This window comes from Hyperolius riggenbachi, chromosome 2 (assembly GCF_040937935.1).
Source record: "Hyperolius riggenbachi isolate aHypRig1 chromosome 2, aHypRig1.pri, whole genome shotgun sequence".
Taxonomy (NCBI): Eukaryota; Metazoa; Chordata; class Amphibia; order Anura; family Hyperoliidae; genus Hyperolius; species Hyperolius riggenbachi.
In genome coordinates, this window is record NC_090647.1 from 137,444,736 (window position 1) to 137,466,420 (window position 21,685).

Below are 21,685 nucleotides of genomic sequence, written 5' to 3' on the forward strand. Positions count from 1 at the left end.
CCAGGCTGGATTTATACTTTGTGTGCCCCTAGGCCAAGTATGTGCAGCAGTGCCCCTCCCACTCCATGTGCAGCCCCCTCTTCCATGTGGAACATCCATGCCCCTCTTTTTAACAAATACCTCCCTTGGGCATCAGTTTCATGTGCTGCTCCCCATTTTCAGGCTCCCTTTCATATGAAGCAACCCCTTTTTCATGTACAGGTGCCCCCCAGGGCAGCAGCCGCCCAAGGCCTGGGCGTTTGTGGCCTTTCCAGAAATCCGGCCCTTGTCACCAGCACATGTGACATTTGTAAATGCCGCCATTCCATTTCATTATAATGTAGTTGAGTGGCGACAGATTGCCGAGTTAAAGAGAGTCTGAAGCGAGAATAAAACTCGCTTTTTACCTTATATTCAGCAGGGGCATGTTTGCCCCTGCTAAAACGCTGCTATCCCACGGCAGAACGGGGGGTCTTTACCCCCCAAATCACCTCCGTGCTGAGTGGGGAGCGCTTCCTGTTGAGGCAGGGCTAACGACTATAGCCCTGCCTCTCAGCGCGTCTATCAGCGCTGATCGCCGCCTCTCCCCGCCCCTCTCAGTCTTCCTTCACTGAGAGGGGCGGGGAGAGGCGGAGATCCGCCGCTGATGGACGCGCATGGAGGTAGGGCTGCGGCCATTAGCTCTGCCTCCAAGAGCAGCAAAATCTACGACCAAATTGGTCGTGGATTTTGCTGGGGGGGATTTGGGGGGTAAAGACCGCCTGTTCTGCCGCGGGATAGCGGCGTTTTAGCAGGGGCAAACATGCCCCTGCTGAATATAAGCTAAAAAGCGAGTTTTATTCTCACTTCAGAGTCTATTTAAGGGCAGCTAAACCATTCGGTAACATACAAATTGATATGGGAAACAACATGGAATTGTACCTTTTACATTTTGGTGATCAGATGGAGCAACAATCTAGTGTGTGAAGTGTTCTAGACCTTTAGTTCTGTAACTGCATGAGTGATCTTTAAGTTATTTTAGAATATTTATACTGTTTGCACAGTTAGCAAGATTAAATCAAGATTAAAAATCGGAATTGGATGTAAAAACCAATTAAAAATCGGAATTGCATGCAGTGTGCAGGGAGCCAAAGTGTTCCCGAGGCAATATGTGACATGATAAGATAAACGTGTGTATGTACAGTACAAAATATATTAACAACTGGGCTGTTTTACTTGTTTTATTTTGCTGCCTGAAAGAATTAAAGAGACACTGAAGCAAAAAAATTATGATGATTTGTATGTGCAGTACAGCTAAGAAATAAAACATTAGGAGCAGAGACATAAATCTAATATAGTTTCCAGTACAGGAAGAGTTAAGAAAATCCAGTTGTTATCTATGCAAAAGAGCCATTGAGCTCCACGACTTTGAAAGTTGAAGAAAGCTCTGAGTTCTGAAGCTTGTCATCTCAACTGTCAGTCACTGTATTGTTTTTTTCTTCAGCAGAGGACAGGTCAATAGTTTACTGGCCTGGTCTGTAAAATCATTTAGAATGCTGAGTAGTGTGTAAACTGCAAATATTAGAGAATGATGCAATGTTATAAAAAAACACTACATAACTGAAATATTATAGTATTAGTATTAATCTGTACTACACAACCAATTCATTATATCATAATTTTTTGTTTCGCTTCAATGTCTTTAATGTGTAGTGTTTAATTTCTAGGCATGGATGTGACACCTTCTGTCTCGTTGGTACCTTGTAGGGAATATAGTAGAAATCACTGAAAAGCAAATTACAGCCATAAATGTTTTCCTGGCAGAATACAACTGCTAGGGGCAGGAAGAGATAAAATACATGAACTATTGACCTTTTTCTAACTCTGGGGCCCATATGCAATTCACTTTTTCTCCTATAGTTTCTCCAAACTGATATTTTTACATCTTATCAATTAACCATCTTAGCGGTATGGACGAGCTCAGCTCGTCCATCACCGCCGATGGCTGCCGCTCAGGCCCTGCTGGGCCGATTTTGTTGAAATAAAAAGCAGCACACGCAGCCGGCACTTTGCCAGCCGCGTGTGCTGCCTGATCGCCGCCGCTCTGCGGCGATCCGCCGCTAGCAGCGGCGAAAGAGGGTCCCCCCAGCCGCCTGAGCCCTGCGCAGCCGGAACAAATAGTTCCGGCCAGCGCTAAGGGCTGGATCGGAGGCGGCTGACGTCAGGACGTCGGCTGACGTCCATGACGTCACTCCGCTCGTCGCCATGGCGACGAAGTAAGCAAAACACGGAGGGCGCTCATTGCGGCCTTCCGTGTTACTTCTGGCCGCCGGAGGCGATCAGAAGAACGCCTCCGGAGCGCCCTCTAGTGGGCTTTCATGCAGCCAACTTTCAGTTGGCTGCATGAAATAGTTTTTTTTTTATTTAAAAAAAACCCTCCCGCAGCCGCCCTGGCGATCTTAATAGAACGCCAGGGTGGTTAAATGCCCTTTAAGCCACCAGCAAGCAAAAAAAATACTCTGAACAATTTTTACTGTGCTTTTTCTTCTATTTTTTGGTACTTTTTCAATTGAGGTGTGCTGAAAGGTTATTTTAAAGTGAAGATGAAAAAATTATCTCCTAAGAGAAAATATAAGAGAAAAGTGAATTGCATATGGGCCTGGGACACTTAAAGGGACTCCGAGCACTTCTCATGGGCATGCCTTTAAGACTCCGACCAGTGCTGCAAAGTACTTAAAGATGCACACCATTCTGTAGCTTGTGCACTACTCTTTCGTTTGATGCCTGAATCGCTGTTCTGAACCAAACGGTTTTCGTTCCATTTCAATTTAAAAATTGTGGCTGCCATCTTGGCTATGTTATAACTTCCAGGTCACCCATGTCTTCTCTGTTAGAGAAGTGCATCACTGAATGAAGTAGGAAGAGGAAGTGACACGAATGGCCATTGCAAGAGGCTCCTCCAGAGGGGTCATAGCACGACTTTGTTGGAAGTCATCTGACTTAAAGGCATGCCCATGAGAGGTGCTAGGAGTCCCTTTAAAAGGCTGCCACTGATTAGAGACCATAAAAAATTCAACCTACTTTGTAAATGTTTAAATATAAAATGAAACTCTGAGATACTTAAAAAAAAGTTGTTTTTAGGAGTAGGAGGATAAATATAATTGTTTATCTGATCAGTTTATTTTCACCCCCGGTTCACTTTAACATTCAAATGATATAAAATGATATATGCACTCTCCTCTAAAAAATACAGTAGCATGCTCTATAATACATATGGCTATTTGGAGCCCATAGCTAGAACTGCAGTTAATGTAATGAGATAAAAAAACACAATTGCTTTGCTGATCTCTTGGCTTCAGTAGTCGCTGAGTCACACGATCTGGAACAGGCAGAGGGGTCAGAAAATTGCTCTGCATACTCATTCTTGGTTAGTGATTCACAAAGTATCACTATGACAACCAGGAAAATTGCACTTTTTAAAAGGAACAGTGGAGGATACGCACTAAAAGATAGAAAAATTGCTGTGTGCCGCTTCAGTCATAAGATACTAAATCACATATTGTTCAAAACAGACCATTATCACTCAAGATTAGTTAGGCTCTTGTAGGCTTGTTAGCTTGCTCCTGGCTGATTGTTATTGCTAAAATAGCACCCCTCAACAGCTTTTTTGAGAGCTAATGTTCTCCTGATGTGTTTTTTTTTTGTGTTGCCCACTGACACTGCATTATACAGCCCTATCTGTTGCAGCTGGACCTTGGTAATTGCTATTACTGTGCCAGCCAGGCCCTGCCTAACTATCTATACTGGGACACCTACCTATGCCTACCTAACTACTGGGGCACCTATTTACCTATACGGGGATACCTACCTATGCCTACCTACCTACCTATACTAGGGCACCTACCTATGCATACCTACCTATACTGGGATTCCTACCTATGCCTAGCTAACTACTGGGGCACCTACCTATGCCTACCTACCTATACTGGGACTCATACCTATGCCTACCTACCTATACTGGGACTCCTACCTATGCATAGCTAACTACTGGGGCACCTACCTATGCCTATCTACCTATACTGGGACACCTACCTATGCCTACCTACCTATACTGGGGCATCTACCTATGCCTACCTACATACAAGAAGATAATAAGGTCGTTGCTTCATTGTGGACAGACAAAATTTGATCAGCTGGACAGTCACTGTTGTTCTATCATTGAGCTACCACAGCCCGGCGACCATATGGGCTTGAAAACCGACATGGCCTGCACTCTGGCCATGGTGCGCACCAGTCCAGCACGGCCGTCACTACACAAACAGCTGTTTGCGGTGCGTTACACAGTGAGTTTGGTGTGTCAGTGTGAAGCAGTACACTAATTACACTCCCTGATTGATGTATACACATGCAAGATGTTTTAAAGTATTTTAGGCCTGCAATTTAGCATTCCATGTGATTTCTGCCCTTAAAACGCTGCTTTGCGTCAAATCCAGATTTTTCCCCGGGACTTTTGGCGTCTATCCCACTCCGCCATGCCCCCCTCCAGGTGTTAGACCCCTTGAAACATCTTTTCCATCACTTTTGTGGCCAGCATAAGTGTTTCTAGTTTTCAAAGTTCGCATCCCCATTGAAGTCTATTGCGGTTCGCGAAAGTTCGAACCTTTTACGGAAGTTCTCGAACTGAAAATTGGAGGTTCGGGTCATCTCTAAATGAGATAAGCTAAAGGTTTTTTTTTTTTTTTTTTTTTAAATAGAAATACATATGCACAGAAGGAGATGCTAGTTGCTTGGCAGTTGGAAACAGCCGTTATTTCCCACAATGCAACAAGGCTCTCACCACAATGTGATGTCAGGAGCTGGGTTCTGACATCATACTGTGGAAGGGTTTCACCACAATATCAGCCATACAGAGCCCCCTGATGACCTATTCTAGAAAAGGTAAAGATTTCTCATGGGAAAAGGGGTATCCGCTACTGATATGGAAGAAGTTCAAGCCTTGGTTGGGTGCCCATAGACCTAAAGATTATGGGCAGATAAGACAAAGAGACAATTTTTATCTCTAATCGAATCTAATTAGAGATACATTTGTCTCTTGTCAATTCTGCCCATATATTACAGGCCGATTCCCGTCCAATTTCAGCATGAAATCTTCAGGTAATCGCCTGAGCCCCCTGCCCCCCATGTATAAATGTGCCCCCCTGTGTGTGCATTTATATGTTACCTGTCCTGTTGCAACCTCCACACGGTGTCCCGTAACCTCCAGGCGGCTATCCGTACCTGCTACTGGCGCATAGCGTCTGACGTCAGATGCTATGCGCCAGTAGCGCATACGGAATACCGCCCGGAGGTGACGGGACACTGCGCAGAGGCTGCAACAGGACCGGTAACGTATAAATGCACACTGGGGGCACATTTATACATTATAATGGGGGGTTCGTTGTCTCGTCACTCGCGCGGAAATCGCTGCCGCACACCTGACCAAGCATCTTCGGCCTGACATTTTGCTGCATGCAGGTAGACAAAGCGACAAATTTCTGTACCAAAATTGGTCGCTTTCTCGGTCGGGCATGCACTTGGTGGTAATGATTTTCATCCAATCCGATTATAATAATCGAATTGGATGGTCGATAGGCCGCCAAGTCGCCTGATGTATGGGCACCTTTACTCTTTAAAGTGTAACTGTCGGGCATAAAATCAAGAATCAATTATATATATATATATATATATATATATATAATAAGGATGCTAACCAGGCAATCCAAAACTTAAAATCTCTATTACTTTTCTTGTTGATAAATGATCATTCCCCAGTTAACCTGACTCTTATTTGGTACACACAAAATTTGGTACCCAAAAAGAAAGTTGCAGGGGATTCTGGGTTGTCCTGTTTTGCTGCTCTACTTCCCCTCTGACTTAACTAATTCAGCCTGATTGTTTGAAGCCTCTTTCCCTCCTGTTTTCCCCTCCCACACCTCTGTTCCTCTCTGATTGGCCAATATTTCTCATGCTGAGACAATGCACTTTCTATAGTGAAGGGTGGGCAAATCAGGCAGAGGAGAGTAAGGGAGGAAATTACATCAGGATTGGCTTCAAAATAGCCATAGTTAATATGGAAACTGTGTAGAATAGGATTCACTGCTTTTCCTTTATAAAATTCACAGGATTCATAATGTGCACAGTGCAATACAGGAGGGCGGGAATTGCATACACAGTCAGGTGGAGGGGAGTAAGGGAGGAAATGACATCAGAATTGGCTTCAAGATAGACACAGTTAAAATGGAGAATCCTAAGAAGGATTTTCTCTTTTTTTACTATAGAAAAATCACTAAAATCAAAACGTGGACAGTGCAATACATATGTTATGTAAGTAGAGCAAGTATTTATCTACTTATATACGTGTTTTTTTCTGAGATAGTATGGCTGACAGCTCCTCTTTAAGCACTCATTGCGGGTAACATCAGGATTTCAGCTGGGAATGCTACAATGTAACTACCTACCCTGCTTCCAAAATATCTACACTAGTAATTTGCAATCTAATATAGTCCTAGTCTATTGTCCTTAACATACTCAATGACAGTTTTCTAGTAAACCAATTAACTTACCAATATGTTTGGGATGTGGTAGGAAATCCAGACACAGAGAAGGCATTGCAAACTGCTTGCAGGTAATGTCCTGGCCCCATTGCTGCAAAGTGGTTTGCTTACATTTGCAATTTGTGCTGGAAGAAAAAAAGCGGGGAAATATTTTGAATCTTCGGACAAATCGCATAGTGGTTCGTTTACTGTGCAGTTTGACTGTACAATGTAAAGAAGCTTAATTGCATGAAAAATGTAGCAGGATGGCAATTGGGCTTGGAAGTAGATTGCGTATATCGCACCAATGGAAAAGTGTGCTGAGGTTATCATTAGTTTGACCACCGGTAATGTAGTGAAGAGGAGGCACTCCTATGCAGATAAGTGGCGATGTGCTCAGGCAATCCGTTAACCAGACGGAGACAATTCAGTAGAAGATGAAGCCGGCACCATCTAAGTATTCTTATGCTCTTTATTGAAACATCAAAGTTACAGGCTGTCACACATAGTGCGACGTTTCGGGGGAGCTTTATCAAGCAGATGACAGTCTGACAAATATTCAAAATGTGTACCATTTATATATATCCACCCACATATCAGCCAATCATGGGTCTGTATATACAGACCAATCACAGGACCTAATCTAACATGCGGACCTGATGGAGAACAGATAGAAAGAGGGAGAATGGCCAATGAGGATAGGGGGGACTCACCTACATCCCGACAGGAAAAACCGCCATCGCGTCCAGGTCCCACGCGCGCCAGACGCCATTTGCGGCTGGACTCCGCCCACCTAAGCGGGCCGAGCCACCGCATTGGTGTACGCGCCGGGGACAGAGTGACGCGAACGGCCAGGGGAGTGGCCAGACGCATACGAGGCACGGCTGGAACGCATAGCGGCAACACGCACGCAAAGCAGTGCATGCGCTCTCCGCCACAGCTTAGGTGGGCGGAGTCCAGCCGCAAATGGTGTCTGGCGCGCGTGGGACCTGGACGCGATGACGTTTTTTCCTGTCGGGATGTAGGTGAGTCCCCCCTATCCTCATTTTCCCTTCTCCCTCTTTCTATCTGTTCTCCATCAGGTCCGCGTGTTAGATTAGGTCCTGTGATTGGTCTGTATATACAGACCCATGATTGGCTGATATGTAGGTGGATATATATAAATGGTACACATTTTGAATATTTGTTAGACTGTCATCTGCTTGATAAAGGGGAGCTCCCCCGAAACGTCGCACTATGTGTGACAGCCTGTAACTTTGATGTTTCAATAAAGAGCATAAGAATACTTAGATGGTGCCGGCTTCATCTTCTACTGATTTGACCACCGGTAATCGCATTCAATTTTCTGGTTATTAGACGCTAACAATAATCCACCTGTGCCAGAGTGAAATGTACTCCACTATGATTGGCTAAACACGGCCTCCTCAAAGCTTCCTTATCTGGCCTTTGAGGAAGCTTTGTCTTAAAGCGAAACAGCTGTTAGGCCTCCCTCACCCTCACCGTGTACCCTGATGTGTCATGACACCGTGGATTAAAGGTATCTCTGTTGCAGCAATTAGTGCCTCATCTGTCTCTTCCTTCGGGATCAGTGAATAATGGCGCACAGCGCCTATGCATAAAAATGGCGCCGCATTAAAAAGATACGCTTATCGCTATTTATCGTTAGTACTGCATAATAATGGCGCACAGGGAAAAAAGAAGAAAAACGGCACACACTAACGTTATTTATCAATAGTGGCACACACTAACGTTATTTATCAATAGTGGCACACACTAACGTTATTTATCAATAGCGCCCTACATAAGCCAAACTGCAGACGTTATTTAACTGCAAAACGGGGAATGGATTTAATGTAACACTGTCAAGGTTAGGGTTAGGCACCACTGGGGGGGTCTTAAGGTTAGGCATTACCAGGGGGTCTTAGGGTTAGGCACCACTAGGGGGGTCTTAGGGTTAGGCACCACCAGGGGGGTCTTAGGGTTAGGCACCACCAGGGGGGTCTTAGGGTTAGGCACCAACCAGGGGGGTCTTAGGGTTAGGCACCACCAGGGGGATCTTAGGGTTAGGCAAAACCAGGGGGGTCTTAGGGTTAGGCACCACCTGGGGGGTCTTAGGGTTAGGCACCACCAGGGGGTGGTTAGGGTTAGGCACAACCAGGGGGTGGTTGGGGTTAGGCACCACCAGGGGGTGGTTAGGGTTAGGCACCACTAGGGGGGTTTAGGGGTTAGGGATAGGTACAGAGAGGGTTCTGTGTGTTAACGGTAAATAACAATAAGGCTTTAACGTTAAATAACAATAAGGCTTTAACGTTAAATAGCGATAAGCGGCAAACGGATTAGCGGCAACACCGTGCGCCATTATTCACAGGCGCCATTTTCAGATGGATGCCTTCCTTCAAGTATATCCTTATTTCTCCAGAGTTCCTCCAAACTAACTGCCTGGCACTAGAAGATAAAGCATGTCACCACCTGGATTTCACACTGCAGTACTTCATGCCTTAGTGACCTTCTGACAAGAATGGGAGAAGCATTGCAACTTTGAAGATGGGAAAGATATTAATATTGTAACTCTCAAAAGACTGGCACTTGGATAGAGACTACAGAGGAGCTGTGGGTTCTAGTAGCATACACCTGTACTGTCCCTCTTTTGAAAGGATAGTCCCAATGTGCTCCAGAGCTGTCCTTTCAGGGATTTGTCCCAGAGGCATAAGTACAAATCCTGTGGCTCTCCAGCAAAACTTTGATGAGGACCCCTAGGCTAGTATGTTCACACCTCATGTCGTATTAAAAGCATAAATAGGTGGGGGCCACCATAGCTGTGAGCTTCTATGCAATATTGGGGGCGGCTTCGCTTATTGTTACGCCCCTAATTAATCTGTATAAATGTACTAATTTAAAGCACAACTGGAGTCAGAATTTCCCATCTGCTCCTGTAGATTAACGCAACATATAAATGCCACAAACAAATTATTTTTTTAAGTACCTTAACTTAAAGGATTAATAGGTTTACTTTAGTTCTGTCTTGGAACCTTAATTAATGATGATGAGCTGTTTGTCCCTAGGCCTTCTCAAAGGACTAGAGGACATAATCTGCGCATGGAGGAAAAACGTTTTAGACATTTATTTAGGAAATGGTTCTTTACAGTAAGAGGGATTAAGATGTGGAATGCATTGCCACAGGAAGTAGTTATGGCAAACTCTATACCTGCATTTAAAGGGGGCTTAGATGCTTTCCTTGCATTGAAAGACATCCATGGCTACAATTACTAGGTAATGCCTAATGATGTTGATCCAGGGATTTTATCTGATTGCCATCTGGAGTCGGGAAGGAATTTTTTTCCCTTTTGGGGCTAATTTTACCATGCCTTGTAAGAGTTTTTCGCCTTCCTCTGGATCAACGGTGATATGTGAGAGAGCAGGCTGGTGTTGTACTTTGTTCTCTGGTTGAGCTCGATGGACGTATGTCTTTTTTTCAACCCAAATAACTATGTAACTATGTAATGTGTATACTGAGCTACAGGGAGTCCCAGAGCCTGCAGAAGATAATTATTTCATCTCAGATAGCATAAGATAAGGCTTGACTTATGACAGGGAGCTTTTGTGCGCAAGTTACACTGATTGGTTGTATTTTGTAAGCTTACAGACTCAACTGGATTTTTCATTACTATACAGATTGGCAGCTCTCAGTCCAGAAGGATGTGACCAGTGGAAAAATATGATTTTCACAAAGATAACATTAGTTTGTGTCAAAAGCAGGTAGTATAACTATAAAGATAATGTGGACTTGTAAAAAAAAGTTGTTTTATATTATGCCATGCTGCAGTTTGCTTTAATGAATATGAGTATACATTACTGGAAGTCTCTAAATTACTGCAATGCTTACTTTAAATTGGAAATTGATTTTCCTGAATTTTTTTTTCTTTTGTGATGCATCCCAGGCATTTATTGCGATATTAAAAACTGACTTTTGCTTTATGGCACTCATTCCTGGAGGTGTCCTGGTAAGGGGCGTATACATGTAATGTGCCCAAATATTTTTGCAGTGTGAGCTGTCTGGTTGCCCATTTTTACAAAGTTGGAAGGTATTCAGGAGTGGCAAGGGGTGGGGTAAAGAAGGTGAACAATGGGCATTTGTGCATTGGGTATAACCACTAGTAGAATATTGGTAGCATAGATATTGGTAACATTACTGATATTTTACTTTTGGGCAATGGGTAATAAGGTAGTAGACTATCTGTCATTTTTATCAATATATTACTTTTGCTAAACCTAATTATATTCTTACATTAACCCTCCCTCAACCAATGCCTAAACCTAACCGCCCCTCCTGCCTGCTGCAATCTCTGTGCTGCTTTTGCTGCTAAAAATACCCTCTGCCCATATCCATGCCACCTAAAAATAAAAAATTATAGCCACAATTACATTGTGGTCATTGCAGCACTGATTTTACCAAAGCATCGTATGCAAACAAATTACTTGCTTCGAATAGGGGGGTCACTGTACACATGCTAAATGCTATATTGTTGGCAGAGGCAACCCCGAATAGCCGTCTCGTTGAGAATCATCTAGTGAGTGCACGAGGATTCATAGAGCCGTATAATTGGAGAATGAAAGGGGCGACCAAAGTGGCAGACAGAGAACAGAAGCAGCTTATCTCTGAGATGCTGTCAAACATGGGGCCACTTTTATTATCTGCGAGAAGCAGGTGTCTTTTTATATGTATAGAGTTGCTATAGAGTTGCTCTCTGCGTGTAAAGGAAGATTCTGCGAAGTGTCGCTAAAACTGAGAATTTAAAGTTTTTTTCTTTTCTTTTTTTTTTCCGCTCTCCAAAATTTAGTAGCCAAACATAGTAATTTTAGTCCCCTTTTACACTTGGTGGGGTGTGATTTGGAAGAAACGCAGTGCACCGGAGCCGAAATGTCACGCCGTGCATTATAGCTGCTGTGCGACCCAAGAAAAATAATAGCATGGTACTGTCAGGAACCGGCCCCGCGGAACGCCTGCAGATACGGTTCCCAACTGCGGGTTTGACCAGATCGAGAGGGGAAGCAGCAGAGGGGAAGCAGCCTTATTCAAGCTACCACAAAGCTGTCGCCCCTTGAAACACTTCTCACTGCCACCACTAGCTGCTGCTAGACACTTCAACAATTCCCACTCTGCTGTCGAGTGGTCTGCACTCCAGCATTTTTGTATTTGGGTCAGCTTCGCGCTTAGGCTAAATACGGGAACGCCACACACACAATACAATCGTACAGTAGCAAGGCACCATCAGGCACTGAACATGTAACGCAAATTACACTGCAGTCTCTTTCTAGGCTATGAGCTGTTAGTACATCAGAAGTCAGGCTTATTAAATAAATACTTAATATTCCAAAAAGTGGAACAGTGCAGACAAGAATATATACAACTACAAAACAGGTAGTCCCCGGGTTACGAACGCCCGACTTACGAACGACCCGCCGATACGAACGCCGCGACCATAGCTCCGCCCCGTCGCATAACGTTGCGCCCGCCGGGGACTACCTGGAAGAATATGGGCAGCGGAAGGTAAATAGAGGCCTACTCACCTGATCCTCGGCGGTAGAAGGTCCCCTCGTTGTGCCCGGAAGGTCCGCCGCCACTAGGTGGCTCTTCCTGATTACGTCATTATGCGCCGCATGTGAAGCCAGAAGCTGCCGGGGAACAGTGGAGGGAGCGAGAGGACGGGCTGCGGACCTTCCTGGCACCACGAGGGGACCTTCTACTGCCGAGGATCAGGTGAGTAGGCCTCTATTTACCTTCCGCTGCCTATATTCTTCCTTTTCAACGGGCCAGAACAGGTAGTCCCGACTTACGGACAGATTCAGGTTAAGAACGAGTGGGCAGTCCCTATCTCGTTTGTTAACCGAGGACTACCTGTATATACGATTTATATAGTCCGCTTGGTAGCCTGGGGGTACAGGTCCAGATATAATTTAATTTCCCAGATTGTTCACACAGAACGCTTTTCATATCCTTGCTGGCTGTGATATGGAAGCTCCAAAGGTTCCTGTCCCACTTTTGAACTTTGCAGACTTCAGTTATATTGTATATTGCTTGTGGGAGAGCTGGCAGGCACTCGGGAAACGCTGTAAATTTCTGGCATATGTCTTAACACACCCAGCAACGCTATGTGCTCAAGACAACAGGCAAAGTTCATGCAAAATATCTAGGAGACAGGAAATGTCTGGCACTATAGTTTATCAGTGCAGCATCATACAAAAGACGTCATGTGGCAAATACAGTTGAAATATCAAAACAGGTAGACTAGTATCAAAAAAGTGGCATCACATGAACGTGTGAGCTGTACCTGGGTGTGGGGGAGGTTGCAGGTGTGGGCGCCAATTAGTGCACGGTCCACAGTCCTGGCGCACCAATTGGCGCCCACACCTGCAACCTCCCCCACACCCAGGTACAGCTCACACATTCATGTTATGCCACTTTTATGATACTAGTCTACCTGCACGTTTTGATATTTCAACTGTATTTGCCACATGACGTCTTTTGTATGATGCTGCACTGATAAACTATAGTGCCAGACATTTCCTGTCTCCTAGATATTCCGATTGTATATTGACTGTTTACATATACACCAAGTTCAAAGCAATGCAACACCTTTTCAGCAGATTCAGGACAGAATAGAGGGTTGTTACCTAATTACCTGTATCCTTGCTGGAGGCCGCAGTGTCCAGAGGACACTGAATACTAATGTACTTTACATGGCCATGCAGATAATCCAATTAGCAGCTTCCTTCAGCCAGGTGACCAATTATACCCTGAAGCCAGCTGCCCGACTGGCCTCTTAACATACATACACAACAGACAGAAAATGTGAAAAAAATATGCTTCTGTATTATCCCAACATCATAACTAGCTGCTTTATCATGACAGGTACTTTCGGGATTACCGTGGAAATTGCACATTAACGCACTGCAGCTTGAGTGTTACATGGAACACTTCCATCACATTGCAGACAGTTTGTCATGTTCCATTGACTGTAATGGCCAGTGCGGCAAACTGCATTAGAAAAGGGTAATGCGACGCAATGCTCTAAGTGTAAAAGGGCTGAATGTCAGTATTTTGATGATTGCCTTCAAATTCGTTTGAAGCACGTTAAATAGGGCATTTCCGGCACAGCGTATTGCAATGTAGGGAGTGTGAACTCCTCCATAGACTTTCTTTGCCCGGGGACGTGGTGCAGTAAATTTACCGCAACGCAACTCCCCAGTGTGAAAGGTTGCTGATGGCCCGTACACACTCTCAACGAAACCGCCTGATTATCATCTGATTTTGGTCTGTTGGATGACAATCAGGCACCTTTACGCATGGCAAACTACTACTAGACGATCAACTGATAACAGGCAGCTTGCCGATCCATCTGGCAGATCAACTGACATGACTGTTGGTCTGATATCGTGCAGTTGGCCACCTGTATACAACATTGTTTGAATGACTTACTTTTCTTGAATGCGGCCATGTCATGCAGTCTTTCGTTTCGCTTGCGCACACAGTATGTTAATGAGTTGGTGGTTCAGTTGGTTGGTGCGCGGAAAAGACACGTTATGTAAATGGTTTGTCATGGTGTTGGTCGAACACTTTGTTGGACCACAGATAAGAGAGCCACATCCAAACATAATAAAGCAACCAAAAAGAACTATAGACTCTTAAAGCCAACCTGAACTCCGATCTTCCTCTCTGCTCTATAAGATACACAACAGCATAATAACTTATAAAGGAAAAACATTTATTTGTTACAGCTGCTACAAATCCTAAAATAAATCTCCAATGTTTCTACTTCCTGCTTTCATGGAAGCAGACATATTGTTAACCTCCTGTGCTGTCCAATGAGCTTATCTGCCTTTCTGCCGTGGCAGTCAGGTGACACAGGGGAGAGCTCAAATTACAATTTGTGATTAGACACAGATGAGGGGGAATTAGACAGGCTAAACTCTCTAAATACATACAGGGTGCAATTCACTAAGTTTTCCTTCCGTCTTGTGCAAGAGTTCAGGTCCACTTTAACGTGCTCGTCTTTGTTAGCACAGCAGGAGGTGCAGAATTGTCGTCTAGCAGGTTGTCTAAACTTAGGACAAGATATACAAACGTTTTGGGGCAGGAAAAACAAGCTTAAGTGATCCTTCAAAGCAGATTATAAACAAGGTAGGAAGGTAGCAAGATAAAAGAATTGCAATATCTGATATTTCATGGTGGATGATATTATTTAACGCTTTGTGAAATTGTCATTTAACACAACAGGAATACTAAGCAAGATAAATACTTATTTTTAAACAAAATATCAGTAATGTCACTACTATGAGTAATCTGTCAGTTGCACATGCATAGACTAAGTAAATATGAACTAATTCTGGGATGATTTTGACAGCCTTCTGTGCAAGTTCTACTTACTTTTGTGGTGACATCCATCGTTAGAAAGCTGAAGGTCTTGGCTTTCATTTGCACCAGCTCACAAGTTGTGCAGACACATGGTTCCCGAGTTAGGTGGTGTTGAAGGAGGCATGTCTGCTGCACACGACTGCTGTGTCCACTCCTACCCCGCGACATTCCAGAAGTGCCATCTGATTCCCTCCTCTGCACCGTTGCACCTGGTTGCTGTGTCCACTCCTGTCCCTTGACGACCCAGAAATGCCAGCTGATGTCCTCTGTTGCACTGTGTCACCCGGCTGCTGTGTTCACTCCTGCCCCACAATGTCCCACTCCCAAAAGTGCGAGCTGATGCCCACCACTGTGCCATGTCACCTGGCTGCTGTGTCCACTCCTGCCCCACAATATCCCACTCCCAGAAGTGCAAGCTGATGCCCTCCACTGTGCCATGTCACCTGGCTGCTGTGTCCACTCCTGCCCCACAATATCCCACTCCCAGTAGTGCGAGCTGATGCCCTCCACTGTGCCATGTCACCTGGCTGCTGTGTCCACTCCTGCCCCACAATATCCGACTCCCAGAAGTGTCAGCTGATGCCCTCCCCTGTGCCATTGCTAAGTCAGATCTGTTCCAAGAGGGAGTTCTGCATTTCTAGAGGCTTAGGTACAGCAACAGAATACGTAGATGGCCCGTTAGGCGCAAGACTGCAGAGGGCGCTACTGTGGCCAACACGACCTGAGTGGCACCAACTTATTTGCTTCAGGAACCTGGAGATATGCCTATTGCCTCTGTCACTTCATTGCTCTTTCCCTACCGCTTCCACAAGCAACCCTCCCGGCTCTGGCCTAACCACCACCTCCTCCATGGTTAGGGCCAGCATAACCAGCAGCTGCTACATCAACCAGAGGACATCATCTGACACTTCTGAAATGTTGGGGGAAAGATGTGGACACAGCTGCCAGGTTCAGAGGACACCACTCCATCAACACCGCCTAACTTGGGAACGATACATCAGAACAATCTGGTGCAATTGAAAGCCAAGATTTTCAGCTTTTCAACAATGGTTAGATCTTGCCAAGGGAGAATTCAGGGTAGAATTTGAACAGGAGGCAGCCAAAATACATTAAAATGTGTTAGTACCCATTTATGATATACTGGTATATTTCAATCTATATAGACCCATTGAATATAGAACTGACATGTTTGTTGTTCTTGTCTGCACTTTTCTGAAATTCGTCTGGCAGTCCCAGCAGGGATGGTGGGGGAAAGGGAGTTTACAGGAGTACAAAGATGGCAACTGCAGTGGGCAGGCTCCTGAAATCTTGTCTAATATCAAAAGTGCTAGATAGCTCAAAGTGTTAGTGCAGATATATACAATATATATTATTATCTGGATGATATCAATCGGATAACTGATAAACCATCAGCCAACCAGTGTGTGGGCACCTTAAGTCTTCTTGTTGCTGTCCAGACAGTCCAAGACTTGGAATCTCTGTCCTTTTGTCTGTGATTATGACTTTCAAATGAACACTGTGAACAATCACATGCAGCAATGGGATTTAGATTTAGTGGCCTATTTACTTGGCATTTTTCTTAAAAAAAGGTATCCTATTTATAAACATTTGTAGAGGCACATGTGCTCCTCACATGAAAAGGTGGAGAATGCTACGTCAAGTCTATGAGAAACAAGAGGAACTTGCAATCAGAACAAACTCCGTCCCATCTCATGTGACCACATACAGCTAAGAGAAATACATTTACCAGGAAATGAGTGTGCTGAGGGAAACAGTTAAAAAAAAGACAACAGAACATGGCCAAGGACATAGCCTTTGAGAGCCCCAACCAATGGTCTAGAGAAAATAATGAATCAGCACCAAAATTGTGTCATCGTCTGAACCCAGCTACAGGAAGAAAATATGTGGTGTACTATGTGCTAATGACTCGGTCAGCCATGTGACATGGTCTTTACAGTCCCTCCCTATGCAGGTCTGGCAGTGGAGCGTAGAAGAATTACCTGAATTCCTGCATGTCTCCCAAGACTTGCTTATGTTCTCCAGAGCACATGAACCTGTCACTTCCAACCCTGTAAGGGGGAGGAGGATTGTAATGAGGATGCCAAAGTGGAGGACACTGTGAGTCACAGTGTCCTCCACTTTGGCATCCTCATTACAATACAGTCTGTGACATATGCCTCCTGCAATGTTAAAGGACTGGATCCCCAGGGTATATGCCATGGCCTGGGTATGCCTCTGACCCTGGCAAAAAGTGGTAAGGGTGAAGGAGCACTACCAGTGACAATAATCTTAAAGGGCCGTTCCAATATGTATATGTAAAAACATGAGAACGCAGCATATAGAGATTGCAGTAGCAAAGGATGATTCATATCATGATGAACAGGCAAAATTCACAAAGTCATATTTGTGAAAATTAATAAGAATTATGACATTCTCATTCCTTTTTAAAGGAAGAGTGGGAGGGTGTAATGCTTAAGAGCTCTGCCTCTGACACAGGAGACCTGGGTTCGAATCTCGGCTCTGCGTGTTCAGTAAACCAGCACCTATTCAGTAGGAGACCTTGGGCCAGTCTCCCTAACACTGTTACTGCCTATAGAGCGCGTCCTAGTGGCTGCAGCTCTGGCGCCTTGAGTCCGCCAGGAGAAAAGCTCAATATAAGTGTTCTGTGTTTGTTTTTGTTTGTTTTGTCTCTTGCTTTGATGGGCTGTAGGGAGAGAGAGATACAAGAAGAGTTATTTTTGGATTGACACAGTCAGTGAGTGTACAGGGACAACCAGGGCTGGATTTACCATAAGGCACTGTAGGCACATGCCTACAGGCGCCTGATGGTGGAGAGGCGGCTCACTCCCCTTCCCGAGCACTTCCCTATGCAAAGTCCTACTGAGAGCATAAATGAGAGGTTACTCACCCTGCTTTTTTCACTCATGAGATCTCCCTTCAGTGCGGGGCACTACTAGCTACTTAATATTGAGGGTACTTCTGGTTGTCTAATGCTAAGGGAAATCTATAGCTACCTATGATGGGCAAGGGAAGTAAGGGAGAAGTGACAGCTGGGCCAGCCAGCACTCTTGCAGTGCGGTTCAGTGGGGGTTTGTAGGTTCATGGAGGGTGAAGTCTCGGGTGCCAGGACATCTGTGTCTATAGGCTCCTGTGAGGTAAATCCAGGCCTGGGGACAACAGAAGTTATTAGTTGTGTGGCTGTACACACAATGCACAAGCAAAAGCAGAGGGTCACTGCCATTGGTGATTTATCACTGGATTTTTTTCTTTTTGGTTATAAATAATTTGCACATTTCCACTGATTTTTGTGTCACATGCACATACTTTCACAAAACAATAGCTAATCTCATATTTGCCTACAGATTCACGAAGCTTCACAAATGTGATAGTTTAATCAAAAGTTTTGCAAATCTGTTTTCACTCATTCCTACTGCATTATGTACTGTAGTGTTTTAGTCCAGAGTGGACATTTTAACTGAAGTAGTGGTGAAAGTTTAAGGACTGGGACTCAGTAGCAGCCCTTTTCTAAGCACTTGTGATTTGAAAAGCTCTTGCTAGTGCAAGTGGGATAACAATAACAATAACAATAACATTTGTAAAGCGCTTTTCTCCCATAGGACTCAAAGCGCATAGCTGTGTCTCAGATTAATACAGGGTTGCAGGCTGGGTTGTGTTACAGAGGAGATAGTCAGATGTTCATAAATGCCAGACTGAAGAGGTAGATTTTCAGTTTAGACTTAAATGCTTCCAGGGATGGAGCTGTCCTGATTGGGTGTGGGTGTGGCAGGGAGTTCTAAAGTGTAGGGGCAGCATGACAAAAGGCTCTGTCTCCAAAGGTTTTGAGGTGGACTCTGGGGATGACCAAGGTGTTACGTCCTTTTGATCTAAGATTGTGGGGGGTGTGATGCAGTTGCAACAAGTCCTTCAGGTATCCAGGGCCCAGATTGTGCAAGGATTTGAATGTCAGTAAGCCAATCTTAAACAGAATTCTCCATTTTATCGGTAGCCAGTGGAGTGAGCACAGGGTTAGTGTTATGTGGCAATGGCGGGGTTGGCTCGTTAACAGCCTTGCGGCGGCATTCTGTACTAATTGCAGGCGGCGTAAGTCTTTTTAATGCAGGCCTGTGTAGCGGACGTTGCAGTAGTCTAACCTTGATGTGACGAAGGCATGAACTAGGGTTGGAAGATCCTCTGAAGGAATTAGGTGTTTAATCCTTGCAATATTCCTTAGGTGAAAGAAGGAATGTTTCACAACAGCTGCTACCAGGAAGTGACGTCAGTGGAGCGCACGCTGGAACGAGGAAGAGATGAGTAATCCCCGCCCGTTGCCTCTTATAGCTCCAGCCAGTGGCGTAACAAGCTGGAGGGGAGCGGAGGACGGGGGACCCAGGCGAGGGAGGGGGGGTCCGACCCCCCTCCCCGCCGCTAGGCCCAATACCCCCTTCCTGCCCGCCATCCCCTCCAGCTCGGGCAGCCCTCCACACCCACAGACGGGCGGGTGCCGCCCCCCCAGAAGTGCCGCCTGAGGCAAACGTTTCACCCCGCCTCATGGGCAGGCCGGCCCTGCTTGTAAGGAGCCGTTGACTATTTTGTGGAATGCCGGTGTAAATAGTTCAGGGCATTTCAACATGAACTTAGTGGGGCCAGGGTCCAGATCGCAGGTAGTCTGGCGAAGGTTTGAGAAGATATCCAAGATGTCTTTTTCAGTGATTACCTTAAAATCACACCATGGTGGTAGACTATTTTTGCACCTGTTATATGGCTCTGCATGGGTTTCTGGGGCTGTGAATTGAATGGCAGATCGTATGGAGGAGACTTTGTCTGAGAAGAAGTGGGCAAATTTCTCGCACAGTTCCTGTGAAGGTCTGATGATGGATTTCCTGCAAGATGGATTGCAGAGACTGTCAACCGTGCGGAAGAGTTTGGCAGGTCTGTTGGCTGCATTTGCAATTTTGTGAGACAGGAATAAGGACTTCTTTTTGTTAATCATCATTTGATATTTTGGGGATCATACCCATAGCATTACATTAGCAAGAGCTTGTCAAATCACAAGCGCTTACAAAAGGCTTAGAAAAGTGCTGCAAGTGGGTTCCAGGCCTAAAGGTGGTTGAATATATCAATAATAGTCAAATATATATATTTTCCTTGCCTATTCACTTTACAGTTGTGTGCAATGTCAAATTTTAGAGATATGTGATGGAGAAAATCAAAATCTTTTTTTTTTTTTTTTGCTCTTTCCATCTTTGCTGTTCCCCAGTGAAGCTGATGGTGACATCACTTCCACCCTTCCTTTTGTTTTTAATCAAGGCTGCTTGTTTATAATCCCCTCCTCACTCCTTGCACACCTTAAGCTATAAGGGGGATATGTAGCCGAGCTCTGTCACCCAAGGGATCAGATACAGATGCCTTCTGGGCAGCACAGCAGTCACAACTCTGTACACAACCATCAAGAGCTTCTGGCTGACGACACATATGTTGCTATGCGGGGAGTTGGATGGACTAAGGGGGACATTTATCAAGAGTGTCTGAGACAAAATATTGGTAGGTTTTTAGAAACCCATACAGAAATGTCTCAGGCATCCTAAGAAATCACTAAATAGTGCAGATTCCTTCTTAATGAGAAACCATAACCAAGAATTGAACGTAATCCCAATCAGTAGCTGATACCCCCTTTTCCATGAGAAATCTATTCCTTTTCTCAAACGGAACATCAGGGGCCTCTGTATGGCTGATTTTGTGGTGAAACCCCTCCCACAAATGATGTCAGCGCCTCACAGCACTGAGGTACTGACATCACACTGTGGGAGCCTTGTTGCATTGTGGGAAATAACAGTTTCCAACTGCCAAAAATACTCTTTCATCATCTCTTTCTAGTGACATCACCTGCCAGCGGTAAAAATGTCACCATATGATAAATGTCAGAATGTGTAAATCAGGAGAGGAAAGATTTTATAATGGGCAAACACTGACTAAATAATTTATACATAATTATTGTAAAAATTAAGCACTTTTCTTATTACATTATTTTCGCTGGAGTTCCTCTTTAAATTGTTAGGAATAGGAGGAGTTAGGAAGGTCTCTCAGGCAGTGCAGTAAGTGAAGGAAATTGCTGTTACTATGGTAAACAATAAATCTGTTGTATTGCATCAATGTCCAGCACTTCACTTCACAGCTTCACAGGACACCTGGCAGCAGGGGGGAGGAGCCCTTCACAAATCATGCATAGTCTGCACTGCTGCACTATCTGTAGAAGTGCTAATAAGCGCTTCCGCGGTAGCTTAGGGATGGATTTGCACTTTTCTTAACTGCAGTGCAGCTCTAGAAAGCCACGCTAAACTGCCGCGATTATGTAGGATTTCAGAAGTTTCTTATTATCATGCAGAACAGTTCCTCTGCTGGTTAGAACAGTTTAAGAAGAAAAGACTGTCGGTAATGCTTTGCTAAATCTGGTCCTGAGGCCTTGTTCACAATGAGTTCCGCTCGCGTGTCCATCTGTGGAGGGCTTTTTTTGAGGCTTTTTTTTTTCCAATTGTCGGCGCTTGGGTGGGCTATTTGTTTTTGTGGTTAGCAGTTTCCGATACGTTTTTCCTGATCGTTTTGGTAATTCACTCCCTGACGCAAGTCAGGAAGTGAACTCTTTGATCCAGAAAAGAATAAATACAATGTATTTATTCTTAAAAACGCGAATGCAATTGCTCCACAAAGCGGTTTTGTGAGCGTTTTGCGTTTTTCCTATACCTTC

The 21,685-nt window shown here is 44.7% G+C and overlaps 1 protein-coding gene across 1 annotated transcript in view; it reads left to right on the forward strand.

The window, feature by feature from the left end:
• Positions 1 to 21,685, forward strand: part of STAT6 (signal transducer and activator of transcription 6) — a 234,076-nt gene that overhangs the window by 26,534 nt on the left and 185,857 nt on the right. The gene's annotated exons all lie outside the window — the stretch shown is intronic.